Here is a 15,827-nt window from a genome sequence, read left to right on the forward strand (position 1 = left end):
TGGATTATAAAGTAACATGTTCAGCTTTACTAGGTGATGTATATAATGCCCATCAAGACTCTGATTTACAGGGCAGCCTGGGTGGCTCAGTGGTTTAGTGCCACCTTAAGCCAGGGCCTGATCTTGGAGACCCAGGATTGAGTCCCACATCAGCCTCCTTGCATGGAGCCTGTTTCTGCCTCTCTCTGTTTCTCATGGATGGATGAATAAAATCTTAAAAAAAAAAAAAAAGACTCTGAACTACACAATCCTTTGTTCTATAATGCTGATACTTTATTTTTTAATATTTTATTTATTTATTCATGAGAGACTGAGACACGGGCAAAAGGGAGAAGCAGGCTTCATGAAAGGAGCCCGGGTCTCCAGGATCATGCCCTGGAGTGAAGGCAAGAGCTAAACCGCTGAGCCACCTGGGCTGCCCCTAAAGCTGATAGTTTATGATCACAATTTCACATGTAATTTATTTTGTAGTATTTGATGTATTTAAATTATATATATTTATAAAACATAAAATATGCACATATAAAATATCTAGTATTCAACATGTATCTACCTTTAAAACTTTAAGTGGAAGAGGATTTTCTTAATCTGCAATCACCTAGAAACACCAGAGAGCTAGTGTTCATATTTTGGCAGGGTGTTTCATCAGTGACCCACACATAAAATGGAGCTGAAATAATTTCACTGGAAGCCACTGTTTTCGACCTTTTCAAAGAATGATTTGGCTTTTAATCAGAAATTTGTGTTTCATTTTGAACACGGAACACATCATCCAAATGCAGCTATTTCCATACAAATGAACTACTTTCCATATAATAAGATTAATAATGAACAGACTTACATTTCTACAAATGTATGGAGGAGTTCATGCAGAAGACAACTCTGATCTACTTGAACATGCAATGTATCTGGTGTGCTTGAAAGTTCTGATCTCTCATTACTCTTGAGGGATAAAAGAATAAATACATGTTGGTGGTTATGAACCTCCATTGAGTCAATCACTCTTGATTTTTAGCAAGGGATAGGTTGAAGTAAGTTCTATGTCCAGTCTCTACCTTATTGTAAATGGAAGAAATAGACAGCTATTTGGGGCAAATCTAACATAAGTGGAAAGAGCGAATAAAAAGAAAGATGATGCTATCACTAAGTTTGCATATATATATGAAATTGTGGATTGGAAATGGTTCTCCCATTGAGTAGCTATGTACATTTATACAAATAAGAATTTGTCTAAGCCTCAATTTTCTTATCCGAAATGATGTGCATAATATCTTCTTGCAGAAATGTAAGTTTCAATGTCATGAACTAAGTATTTCATAAATATACTTCTTGCTATAACCATGTTATTATGATGGTGATGATTTATTTTATGCTTCTCTAAGCTCTTTCACATTCATTATTTTATTTTAACAACAAGAATACTTTGAGAATGACTAGAACATGCATTATTATCCCCTTGATCAGAGAGGAGGCTCTGTCCTCCTTGTACTACGATTGCATGAAAGAAACAGGACAAGTGTTGATCACTCCTTCCTCCTAGTTTGGTTCTTTTTCTCACCCCATCTTTCTGTCTTCCTACATATTGATTCATAAGTGAGTTGTGTTTCATCTCATTGAGTGTGCTTTTGTGTGTCCCTCAAGGATTCTCAAGTCTCCATGTCAATAAGCATAAATTCTATGTAAAAGAAGCTCGCTTCATCTGGATCTTTCTTCTACTCTATTGATGCTCAACCACTGGCTAACTTTTTCTTTCTGCTTCTTTATTTGAATTATCTCTCTTTCTCACTGTTAGAAAGTATATTTTGGGTTGGATGAGCTGCCGCAGTATATTCACATTCCTTGCCCTACCATTTATCTGCCACTAAAAGGATGGATGGAAGGAAGGAAGGAAGGAAGGAAGGAAGGAAGGAAGGAAGGAAAAGAAAGAAAGAAGAAAGAAAGAAAGAAGAAAGAAAGAAAGAAAGAAAGAAAGAAAGAAAGAAAGAAAGAAAAAGAGGAAAAGAAAAAAATAGCTAATTTTCCCATTAGCTTTATTTACGAAAGCATGTGTCACAGACCCAACACTCAAAGTAGTTTTTCCTCAGTTTGGAGGTCAGTGATTTCCAGGGTACTTAATTCATAAACCTGCAAGTGTACTACCATATTTTCACCCCACCTACTTAGCTTGTTGGCATGATATCCAAGTTTGTGTTCTTATGGTTGCATGATTGCTATTACTCTCCCAGTAATCATATCCTCATAAAACCAAGTGCAGGAGCAAGATCAGGAAGAGAAAGTGTCTCCCTCAACTGGCTTTTAAGAGGGACAGGCTACAGTTTTTGTCTTATTGGCCAGAATTTTACCCCAAATCAATTCCAAATCCTTTCACTGCCATGGGGGGTGAGGGGTAGAATTACTATAGTTGTAGTATAGATTAATCAAAGTCTACTTCCTGGGGTCGTGCATGGATACAGCCTTACCTGAAGCATATGCATTCTCTCCCCAATACTTGTAAACAATTAAGGTTCTATTTCAAAGGAAGAAGAACTGTTACCCAGGTACCCAACAGTGTCTGCCATGGTCCTGTCATGTCTGGAGTGGTATATGTCACCAAAAAATGATCAATTGACCCCAAGTTCTTCATTCTTCATTGACCTAATTAACTTTCTTGTTTTTTCTTCATCATGAATTGCTGAGGGCATGGTCATGGAGTACTTCACCTTGGCACTCTTGCTGGGAAGAGAGTCTTAGTGTTTCTGTGTATATATAGTAGAGGTATCTTGGACAAATTTTTTACTCTCTATGATCTTTTGTGTCAGCCCCAGAGCTGCTATGAACTCTTGTTATTTGTAGCAATATTTCTCTTCTATTTTCTCTTTCCCTCCCCCATCCATGTTCTGTTGCTCAGTGATGCACATTTTCCATTTTGACTGATTCCTTCTGGGGCACAAAAGCTTCAATTAGCAGCTTTTCATAAACTGTTGCTTCAAGTACTTATTTTTTCTTGGTCTTATTATTAAATTATAAGTCTATTACTATTGGTGTTTTTGAAATCCATCTGCCAGATAATCTATTATAATACTTTGCAAGTTTGTGCTGTGTCCCAGCAGAGATGCTAAAGAGAAATGAGTTTTGATTGTCACAAATTCAGTTTCAGCTTGAGGAAAAACTGACTAGAAAAGTTATTAGCCTCTGAATTAGCTACTAAAAAAGCTTTGAAGTCATCTTCCCCTGAGATCTTACATAAAGGGCTAAGTACGCCTGTGACGATTTGGAAATTTTTAACGGTCTGGAGGGGAGAGTAGAGATAACTCTGAACTTATATGCTACATTATATCCAGATTTTTGCAGACCTCTAGATTTGCCATGTAGCATGCAGATCAACCAGTTTGTAAGTGTGGCCCAAAATCAGGAAACTTAGGGCGCTGGGAAGGGTGATATCAGGATACCCTACCCAACTGCTAGACAATAGCTTACACATGTAAGGCTGTATAAAATGGCCTCTGCTGCCCTCTGGCCCCCTGGAAAAGAATGTAATCCAGGAGGCCTGCCTCACTGAGAGAATATGAGTGTTCTGTGCCCTGAAAATGCCATCCGTGGTGATGTGAGTAATGAGAGAGTTTTATCTTCTGCATCATGGAAATAGTGTTTGCAATGAAGTGTGTCAGAGACTAGTGAGACTTGGATTCAAATTATGGTGTTTGAGGAAATCCCTTTACCTCTCTTAGACTTTTTTTCTCATATACAAAAGGCAATAACACCATAGAGAGTACTGCCAACATTAAATTCTGTCAATGTATGGAACAATCCGTATGCTGTCAATTCTCTATTAAAGTTACTTATTTTAGTTTTTCCATTTCATGTCCCAGTAATGCTGGTAATAGACTAGAAAGTCATAGAGCAGGAGCTGTAGAAAATAGAGCTCGAGGCATGTCCTTCATGCCAAGGCTTCATGAGTCCAGCAATCTCAGGATAGCAGCAGGAGGGAAAATGGGACATGAAGTCGGGGAAGTAAAAAGAACAAATACAAATGCAAAGTGGTTCACAAGCAATTTGGGTACAGTCTTGAGACAACACACACCTTTGCTTGTTTCCATGGCAAGTCCTTCAGACAGGCCCTGTGAATCCACTGAGAGATATAACTGTTTAAAGAGGGGACAGGATCAGGATGCATCTTCAGGCTCCCTCACACCTCCTATCTTTCCTCTGACAACACTCCTTCCCAAGAGACGGATGCCCCACATTGTGAGGGTGGGTCACCCAGACTCTTCAGATACCTTCCAGAAAGTCCACTCCCAAGGCTGTAGTTTTATCGGAGCCACCTGCTTTATCTGATTTCAGGAGTAGAGAGAAGCCAGAACTTCCCTATTTCTGCAATTGCTGAGGTTCTTGCCTCAAATGTAACTTTGGGGAATCTTATTGGGGAAACTGGAGAGGTGTTCTTGTGGGGGCTTGTGAAAAGTCTTCAGACAGCTTCCATTTTGAGATAGGAACAAGGTTGTCAGCTGAGGATGAGAAGGGGGGTGTTTGTGCTAGTTGATTGAAGAAGGGGGAGGCATCAACTCATGGTCTAGAAGAAAGGGCGAGTGAGCTGACTCTGATGATGTAGTGGGATACCAGCATAATGAAAGTGAGGAATAACAGCAGCCGCCAAGGCTTCTCACTGGGAATCTGGAGTAGTGCATAGACTAGGATCCTACATAACTTTTTTTTTTCCTGTCACATGCATCAATTTTCCAAGTCATGTCAGTAAATATTGATGGATCACTAATACATATCAGTAGATATTAAGAGATGTATAATATAAGGAAGGTTTAATATGACAAAAATACAAATAGCTAATTTCTACTCAAATACCCAAATATCTTAGCTTTGCAGATGAAAATAAAGAGATGGATAATTCAAAGCATAGCATTGGTGGAAATTTACCTGTCCATGTAACAAGTGTGGGAAAAATCTCAGCAGGAGGCAACACTGTGATTTGAATGGTCAAGTAAATGTTGGATCCAACCCAGTCCAGGGACAATAGATAACAGTTAATAAGGAGTGTTGAAGGAAGCAGGGCCACAGAGCCAAAGGTGACATGACATAGGCAAAGGTGAGGCTGTGATGAAGGATACTATGTATTTCTGTTTTCTTATAAACAAATACAGCTGATGAGATGAACTCTTATAATTAATATGAGAAATAATTTGGAAAAACAGAACAGTGTTAGATATGAGAATGTTTTGAATGACAGATGCAGGCATTGGGTCCATTTTCTTGCTGAATGTGAAGCCCTGGATAATTCATGAGTTAATATTAAATAACTAAGATTTCTTAAGTTTATATTTTATGCTATTACCATTCTTTATGTTTCACATGTTTTAATTCATTGAATGATGTTAATAACCTCTGCTCTCACACAAGGTGCTATAACTTAAAAGGTCTCAAGATTTTCTGATAAACTTAATCTGTGGGGATAAGTGAGGGATATAGAAAGCACATCTCTCCCAAGACACATGGGTAAAGCAATAAAAGCAGGGATAGCTTAAACAGACATCCTTCCTGAGTAGACACATTTCAAAATAGAGCCAGAGGCTTAGTTCCCTTTAGATGGTCCCTGACCTACTGACACTATGTGCAATGGTAAAGCAGCCCTCTAATTCCTATGCATCTCATTCTGTCTTCCCCAGCCTTGATTTGATATTGCACTTGATTCTCTCATCCCAGAAGATGTTCTCTTGGTAGTTCTCATCCCTGCTATATTATACATAGACAAAAATATTTGATCTCTAAATACTGAAGTGTTGGTTGGTGTAATGAGTTTCTACCCAGAGAGGGATTCATATGATCTTTATGGATATTCTTTTTCCTATTTCAATACACAAAGAAAGATCATTTGTTAATTGAGATAAGTTTTATATCCTTTTTAAGAAAATATAAAATGTTTGACATTTCTAAGTCCTGAATTGTTTCCCCATTCACCCAGAAATTTCTTTCTGTTTAATTACATGAAATCAAATATAACAAAAGCATCAAGTTTTCCAAGCTTTTATCTGATTCTTTTTTTTTTTTTTACCATTTCATTTATTGGTGTTTAATTTGCCAACATACAGAATAACACCCAGTGCTCATCCCGTCAAGTGCCCCCCCTCAGTGCCCGTCACCCATTCATCCCCACCCCCCGCCCTCCTCCCTTTCCACCACCCCTAGTTCATTTCCCAGAGTTAGGAGTCTTTATGTTCTGTCTCCCTTTCTGATATTTCCCACACATTTCTTCTCCCTTCCCTTATATTCCCTTTCACTGTTATTTATATTCCCCAAATGAATGAGAACATATAATGTTTGTCCTTCTCCGATTGACTTATTTTACTCAGCATAATACCCTCCGGTTCCATCCATGTTGAAGCAAATGGTGGGTATTTGTCATTTCTAATGGCTGAGTAATATTCCATTGTATATGTAGACCACATCTTCTTTATCCATTCATCTTTCGATGGACACCGAGGCTCCTTCCACAGTTTGGCTATTGTGGACATTGCTGCTGATTCTGATATATATCCAATTGTTGAGGTTGGATGTATGGAATACCAAATATCCAGAAGAATATTATCTAAGAGGAAGTGCACTTGGTAAGAAGTCTAAATCCTATGCTCTTGATCACATCTACCATTGGAACAAGGAGAGTCTACCTCCAGCTTTGAACATCCCTTCCCATAGTTACAAATAAAGCTACCTGTGAGTCCTTGCCCACTACAATATTTGTTGTCAGACTAAAAGAAAAGAGACAACACTTACCCATTAAACCTGTTGAAGGAATCAAGTCAATCATGAGGGATATGCTGAAGTTTCTTCCTCTAGACTAAACCTCTTTTTTAAGCTATTTAATATTCATCAATAATCAGCATGAATTCACATGTATAAGCTCTTGAACTAAAACAAACATATACATCTCCATTGATTAGTTATGTTACTTTAGATTGTGTTAAATAACTTGATATATTTCAGAAAACTTTCACCTGAAAACATAGAATGATCATTTATCACAGTCTTTGAGGATACCCAATGTCAGGCTGTGAATCCATGCTATTTTGGAATCCGATGGATTCCACCAAAGAGTAGAATATAAGTTTACAGGTGATGTCTGTCTCTAGATATTGATTGAAACTTAAAGACCATTTATAATATATTCTAGTATTCATATATTTTAAAAAGAGGAATGCTTTTAGATACATCCAAATTAAATATAGAAAATATATATCATGTGGGGGGAATCAAGACAGAACTCACGTATGTACCTGGTAACTCACCTACCAAACAACTCTTGTCTGCAATTTGCTTATTCCTCTTTAACTCCTTATAGTTGCAATGTAAAACCAACACCTTGACTTTTATTGACGTGACATTCACATAACATAAAAACAATCATTTTAAAGTGAACAACAATTCACTAGTATTTACTACCTTCATATCATTGTGCAAATACCATCTCTCTCTATTTCAAAATATTGCATCACTCAAATAAAACTGTGTACCCATTAAGTGGTTACTTTTCATTGCTCTTGTCCCCTAGCCATTGGCAATCACTAAACTGGTTTTTGTCCCTATAGATTTACTTTCTGTGGATATTTCATATAAATAGAACCATGTGATTGATGACCTGTGATATCTGGTTTCTTTCACTTAGCACAATGTTTTGGGGCTCATCCACACTGAAGCATTTATCAGTAATCCCTTCCGTTGTACAGTTTAATAATATGTCATGGTATATATTAGTGTCCTAGGGCTGCCATAACAAAATAACACAAACTAGTTTAAAACAACAGATGTTTGTTCTCTTCTGGAAGCTCAAAGCTCCATATCAAAGTTTCAGAAAGACAATACTCTTTCAGAGAACCCTCAGGGAAGCATCCTATTTTGCCTCTTTCTAGTTTCTGGTGATTGCTGGCCATCCTTAGCATTCTTGGGATTATAGCTGCATCACTACAATTTCTGCATCTACCCTCACCATGCCTGTGTTGTATGTCCTCCCTATATCTACATCTTCATACGGCCTTTTCATAAGAACCAAAGTCATTGGATTTAGGGCTCAACTCTAATATATTATGACCTCACCTTCACTTACCTAATCACACTTTCAAAGACCTCATTTCCAAATAAGTTCACATTCATAGTTACCTGGGGTTAGGACATTTTTTTCCTAGATTTCTGAGTGTTGGATTTTGTCAAGCACCTTTCCTATGCCAATTAAGATGATCATGTAATTGTTTTTTCACTTTCCATTTTATGGATATGGTATATTTCATTGATTGATTTCCTTATTTTGAGTCTTCCTACTTGTTATTCTGCAGAGCCTAATTTTCTCTACTAATCCTTTCTTCACGTCCTAGATTTAGTGCTTTCTCCATGTCCCCAAACACACTCTGTGTATCTTTATCACTACATTTACTGCATTGACTTATAATTGTCTCTACTCTGTGAACCAAGAGGTCACAGAGGCCACATTTGATCCAGCTTATATTCCCCAAACCTGGCACAGTGCCCAGAACATAGTAAGTGTTGATAAATTAAGGTTGAATATCTGAGTGGGGGATGTTAAACACAAATTGCATAACAGTAAATCTCTGTTTTCTGAGACTTAGCCAAACTTCAAGTCACAAATTTAAGAGCCTCCTTATGTGTCAAACATTCCTTTATGACCCTCAATTCTCTCATCTTAATTTCCCTAATACTCTTAGAGTCTAAAACACTTAATCATCACTTAGAGGTGTACATGGAGGCTATGTTCTCACTCATCTTCCCAATCCACTGATTTTAACAAGAAATCTGTACTTGGAACTTGAAATGTTAAAATATACACTGAAAGAAAGACAGAAAATGTAATTGCTTAGAATTCTTTAAGACAGGGATCCCTGGGTGGTGCAGCAGTTTAGCGCCTGCCTTTGGCCCAGGGCGCGATCCTGGAGATCTGGGATCGAATCCCACGTCGGGCTCCCGGTGCATGGAGCCTGCTTTTCCCTCTGCCTGTGTCTCTGCCTCTCTCTCTCTCACTGTGTGCCTATCATAAATAAATAAAAATTTAAAAAAAAAAAGAATTCTTTAAGACATTGAATGGTTTCATCTCTTGGATTGATTAAACATTAATTAATACAGTAATAATATAAAATAGATCAATAGTAAAGGATTGTTTAACCATAGGAACTGTGAAAAAGAGCCACATATGTGAATATTGACCAAATCTATCCAATAAGCTTATAGAAAAATAGTGTCATTGGAAAAATCTCTTTACTAGGTAAATAGATTAATCAGACTATTTTATCTGTGTATCAATAAACATTCTATTTTCTTTATAATTTATATAATTCTAATTCCATGGTCAACATCACTTTTCTTATTACTATTTGGCTGTGTATCTTCAAGGTCACGTAACACAATATTTTTTTCATTGTAAACGAATGTATTGGCACTCTGAATTTATATATTAATCACAGAATCTAAGATATTATTAGCATAATAGAGAAAGGTGCATCTGCACCAGGTGAATGAGCAAAATCAGATTTCTGGGGCTGCATAAATCGTTTTAGGTGAGTGTATTATCTATTTACCATAAAGTATCCCAAGAGAGGCAACATCTTGGTAATTTTAGCCTAAAACTAATTTGCTATGCATGGTGTGAATCATATATAGCATTTAAGTGGTATGACTCTTAAATAGATTCTTTAATCAAAAAGAATGAGTCCAAACCCAGCTCCACCACTGTCTATATGAACTTGACTATTAATTTTTCAAAGCCTCGGGTTCCCCATATAGAAAATGAACATAGTTATAATACTCAAATTCCAGGACTACTATAAGGACTAATAAGATGTCTCCTATAAGTTCTCAAAAGAGGAACTAATATTTGGTTGGTCTTCCCTAGTGCATTTCTAAGATGAGCACAGGACCCAGCTGAGTTGCAGGGACTTACTAAAATGATAATGCAGAGCTTTAGTATGGATTTCTGTACCTTCCTATGTGTTAGCACAGGGACCCATCTTTATTCAATAAGACAGATATCATCATTTATATATTTTCCCCATACATGATGTGATCACTTCTCTCTTTATGGTTTTGCTAAAAGCAAATATTACTGTTCCATAAAAAAGAGAGTCTATATTACCCCTCATAATAACACTGGTGTCTAGCCATTAGATATGGGAATCCCTGAGGTGTTGTTTTGGCAGATTCTCAGGTCTCATCAAATACCTACCAATGGCCACTTTTGTTACACTAGTCAGAAGTATATGACTGTGCAAGTATAAGTAAGGATGGAATCTCCATTTGTGCTCTCCAGGTGAGAACAGAATCCATCAACAGTCGCTTATTGGTTTGTATTTCCCGTACTTGCAATATACTATAATTCATAATGGCCTCTAGCCATCTATTCATTGGCTAATTTAGATATTAGCTTCTCTGATAACTGTAAAGAAAAAATAAAGGAAGAGTAAAGTCACCTATTGGCTGTACTTTAGCCACATAGAGAACTTTGATATTGATCATTTCCACTGTATCTTTGGCATTATAAATATATATAGTAGTGGAAAGATAAGTTTTATTTATTTATTTGTTTGTTTGTTTGTTTATTTCTTGGCCCAAGAACAAAAGGCCCTGCAACTTGGAGCATGATACACCTTTCCCTGTAAACTTTTTCCTGTTAGTAAAGCTTATTTATTACGTTTGACTTCTTCCCCAAATAGGAGAAAAATATGTACCCTTGATATAATGGTTGTCTTTTGTTTTATATGCTATTTTCATTTTGTGAAAAACATCTACTTTCTTTTGAGTATTGCTTTTGCCACTACTCCAGTCGTTAGGTCTGGGAAGAGTCCTATTTGGATCTATCTGGAGCCATGTCAAATTTGATTCATCAAGAAAGATAGAGAGGTCACCTCACACTCTGTCACTCAGTATTTTTCAAAATGGAGCTCAGAAATAGAGCCACTCACACTAGTAAAGGAAGCTGCAAGACTTTGGGACCCCAGTATTAACATTGGTGTTTCTTTTTTCTCCTTCTTGGGAAAGCCCAGCTTTATCTTTTTTTCCAGTGAAATATAATGAAGCCTGCACCACAAAGAGAAATAACAATTCAAACAATTTTTGGTAACTTTTGGTCTCTGGCTGTAGATATTCCAAAGCACAACTATATCCTTGACTTTTAATTGTTCGAGTTGTTTGATTCTTACTTGAAGGTAATACCAGTTAAGATACAAACAGGTAAAATATCCTTCCTTCAAGGTAGGTAATTGAGGAAATCTTTATCAAGGGGCTATTTACAAAGGGACTAGGGAAAGCACAAGGCATGGAATAGTAAGCAAGGAAAACCATTGCTTCTCTTATTCAGTCCTGAAGGAGAAAAAGGAGGGAAAGATCACCAGAAAGCAGAAAGAAAATTTTATAGAGAAAGCTTTATGGCAGTAGCTATAACCTTTGCACAGGGGAATATAGCCAAAACCAGGTGATGCAAGGAGTACTCTGACCTCACTCTCCTTATCTTTATAATATCCTGCCAGTGTCGAAACAAGAGGCCAAAGAACACGGAGTATCATTGATACAATTCACATGGGTCAGCATCCTAAAGACAGAGCAGATAGAAAAAGGCAGGAATGAACCAAGTGTGGCACATATAAGATGTCCAGCACAGACCCAATGAGCCAGTAAATTCCCCCTTTTGCTTATATTAGTTCAAGTTGGGTTTCTATCACTTGCAAACTAGAACAGCCCTGACTAATGCACTTGGAATTCTCCTTTCTAGTTTTTGTCAAGTGCCTGCCTGGTCCACTTCAATTATCTCTAACCAGGGATTTATGCAAAAAGGGTGATGATAAAAGAAGTAGGATTAGCAGCTGATAGATTACCCAGTCAATTAACCCATGGGACCTACTTTCCTCTTTCCAGAAAACAGGCAGTAAAGATAGCATGTCTTAAAGCATTCTCTAAGCCAGTGAAACACCTGCTCATTTCTGTTCTTTCACTCAATCCTGACAGCAATTAAATCTCTTCAAACTAGTTTTCTCTCTTGACAGGTCTGCCTATCTAAATCACACATGTTTTATTTGACCACATCACAGCAAATCAACCTACTGCTCCACCGTATGAATTGCTAGTGGAAGTCAATCATGTAGCTTCTCCACTCTGAGCTTGAATATACACAGGTATATGCTTGCCAGAAAGTTCTGCATTCAGTTCACCCACTCCTCATCAGTCTTATAGGCAGGCATAGTAGGAGGGTAAAGTTATTCAATATAATTTTTCTCAATGGTTTAAATGAAAAATTTGACCCAACAACTTCTAGATTTGGAACGCTGAAAATCAACCAAGGCAAAAACTGAAAACAGAGGAACATGGACCCATCTGTTCCTATTGTTTCTTCCCTACCCTTTCCTGCCCATGTTGTATTGTTGTTTTGGAAGACTAAGAGAGAACATGTAAGTGGAGAGAAACCTTTTATCCTAAAAGTAACTGGGTGCTGGTGGGCCCTCAGAATAATCCAGCTATGCTATTGAGCACAGCGCTTTCCTGACCTCTGTCTCCTTTCTTAAATAAACTGGGTAGATATCAGTATCCGCCACTGGGCATGGTCAAAAATGAATAATAGAAAAATGGAACGACATTCAGTGGTGAGGCTGTGCCAGTCTAAAGAGAAAATGTGGAAAGCAAGCAAGAAAGAGGGGATTGATGAAATTGGTTTTCTGTTCTTTCTTTTTTTTTTTAAAGTATATAATCCTGATGCATAAAGCACTATTTTATGTGCTTCAAATAATGTTTTCATTAGATCTTGAGAGCACACAAATAAAGCATGTATTCTTTATTTTTGATGACGATAACTTGCACCTAGACCAAAGCAAGTCAAATCAGGGCAAAGTAAAGGCTATGAGGACTGTGGATTTCCAAAATGCATTTGTGGATCATTCTAAAACATTTGCAGAAAGACCACAAAATGAGGGGTCATTAGAAAGTAATGAGAATTTACTATGTGTCAGGTACTCTTTTAAGTACTCTGTATTTTATTCTAACAGCATACTATGATTTAGCTACTTACTGTCATTACCTCAATTGACAGAGAGGGAAACTGAGGCACAAAGAGAGTAAATGTCTTGTTCAGCATCACAGAACTAGGATTAACAGAGCCATGACTCAGACTTGGTCAGACTAGGATATATATATGGAAAATATATATATATACACACAATTGCTTCCGTTTTTCATGAAGAAGTTAACTCAGGTACTAGGATACATAGGTAGTCATATTTAATTAAATGTGTTTTCTAATGGTCAGTGAAATCAGCAATTATGGCCATTGTGTATCTCAAAGGCATATAAGGAACTGATCTTATAGTATTTCATAAAAAAACAAAGTGAAGCAAGAAATTGAGCTCCTAAACAGCTATTTCATGACTTATTCCACAGCATGACTTAAATATAATGCTAATATTATTTTATCATTTTAGATATTTTTGTCATTTAGCTATATAAAATGATATAAATATCATTTTAGAATTTCAAGGCAGCTCATAGTTATTTCTATCAATCAATCACAGCCTTAAGAATAACGTGGCATGTCAGATATTAATGCACAAGTTTATATTTTCTGTGAAGTCTTAGCTTGACTAAAACCTAAAGCCAAGAACTACCTCCAGCCTACTTCAATGATGAAACATTATTCACATTTTTTACATAAACAGAAACTCATTGGTTGGGTTGAATCATATGTTCAAGATCACAAAGCCAAGATCTGAATCATAATTTATACCCAAATCTACTTGACTCTAAATTCTAATGTCTACAGAGTATATCAGAAAACATGTTTGGGAAACTCTAAAGTCTACTAATCCAGAAATCTTTTAAAATCACATTGACCTCTAATTATTTCTGTCAAAAGTAGGGAATGTTCTGAAAATCTATTGGGCAAAATCCAGTTTAGTTTAGGTCACTGATGGTCAACAAAGTATTTATTGGACTCATAAGTGAAGATTTTAATACAGTTGCAGTCAATTGTACAAGACAGAACCAAACCTCTCTTCCCCCCACCCCCCATCCTTGCCATACGTAAAGAACTCATTATTCTCCCACTGGTTGAAATGTCTGAGGACTGGCTTAGCACAGCAAGATATAAGGGTGGATTTCATCAGATAAAGAAGTTCTGCTATGAAACAGTTTAAATATGAAACTCTGTGACAGGAGAATGCATGAGGTGCTGTGGGCACTCAAAAGTGAGATATTTACAACAAACTTGAATAATTAGAGTTCAGTGAAGCTCAGGCAGTACTGTAATATTTGGCTTTTTATGGTGCCCAGCAATCAAACGAGATGCATAAATACTGATCTCAAATGTTCTCTGCTTTGTCATTGGCTCTCCCATGCACTTAGAAAAAGTGTCTGTCCCAGAATTAGTGCTGAAGAAACATTTCTGAATTTAAGGTACAAAGTACATGCATCCCTAAATGCATCTGCTTTTTCTCTGGAGTCTCTCTTAATAGATAGATGAGAAAGAGAGAGAGAGAGACAGACAGAGACAGACAGAGAGAGAGAGAGAGAGAGAGAGATAACTACAAGGATAAACACCTCATGCCTGTAGAGTCTAAGACACCCAGCACACTATGAAGGACTGGGTTGGCCAAAAATGTCTCCATTTACTGGGTTATTCTACACATATTTAGTGAAAGTCAACTAAATGCCAGGAAGTAAAGCAGATCAGGATAAATTCATTTTGATGTCTCAGCCCGAGAGAGGTCTGTGGATGCTGGTCCTTCTGTGGAACGGCCACATCCAGAGGCCGTTCTTTGTTGTACAGGACAGTACAATGCATTTAGCAGCTCTGCTCCATGCTTACTAAATGGCAATGGCATTCCCCAATCATTGGGCCAACAAATAATGTATCCTTGAATTTTCACATGCTCCATTAAGGATGCTGACCTGTTTCTGGGTGAGAATCACATTGGACAAAAATAAAACCTAGACCTTAGTCGAATTGAAAGATGAGAGCAGCAGTTACTCAAGTGAAGCAGAGGGAGTGGAGAGGTGTATCAATAAACTCTGCTGCTGCTTCTGCTGCTCCTGCTGCTCCTACTAAAAGCAGTTCATGCCAAAGACAGAACACATAGAACATTTTGCACTTTCAAAAAGTACATGCTATTCAGCTCCTCTGAAGCCTAGATTTTGGAGGGCAGCAGGATCCAGAGGAATAATAGAGGGTGAGGATACATACACACACACACACACACACACACACACACACACACACACACACCTCACACAGGTGAGGAGGTGTGTATATATATATATACATACATACTGCTTAATACATATTTAATATAGATAATACATATATCTACACATATGTATTTTTATATATTATTTTTCATGATTGTGGCAAGCACCATTTCTATACTTAACAGATGCTGTGCATATGTAGGGAGGGACAGAGCAATGGAAGATATATGATTCTTTCCTAAGTTCACCATTTCTCTATAAATGTGAAGTGCATCAGTCCTGTGTTGTAACCTTTCCTTGTACCAGAATTTGCATGGTCCAGGCACATGGTAGGTATTACTAACAATACACTGAATTGAATATGTTAGTGTGTTTTGTGAAGGGTCACTAGGATCTTTTAAATTCAGAAGGCTTTATTTGCGATTCAGCCCAGCTAGTGCTATAACTGGGGCTGTATCAATGATGATGTTTGCACATGTTATCACCTACTTTATCCATGATTCAGGGGCCATCAGCTCAGCCACTAAATAAATACCTTTTATTTATTAGGTAAGTATAGGGTCAGCATTAAATTTAAGGGCAGTTGAAAGAACAGTATCCATATCCTTACCTTAAAA

This window comes from Canis lupus, chromosome 20 (genome assembly GCF_048164855.1).
Source record: "Canis lupus baileyi chromosome 20, mCanLup2.hap1, whole genome shotgun sequence".
Lineage (NCBI taxonomy): Eukaryota > Metazoa > Chordata > Mammalia > Carnivora > Canidae > Canis > Canis lupus.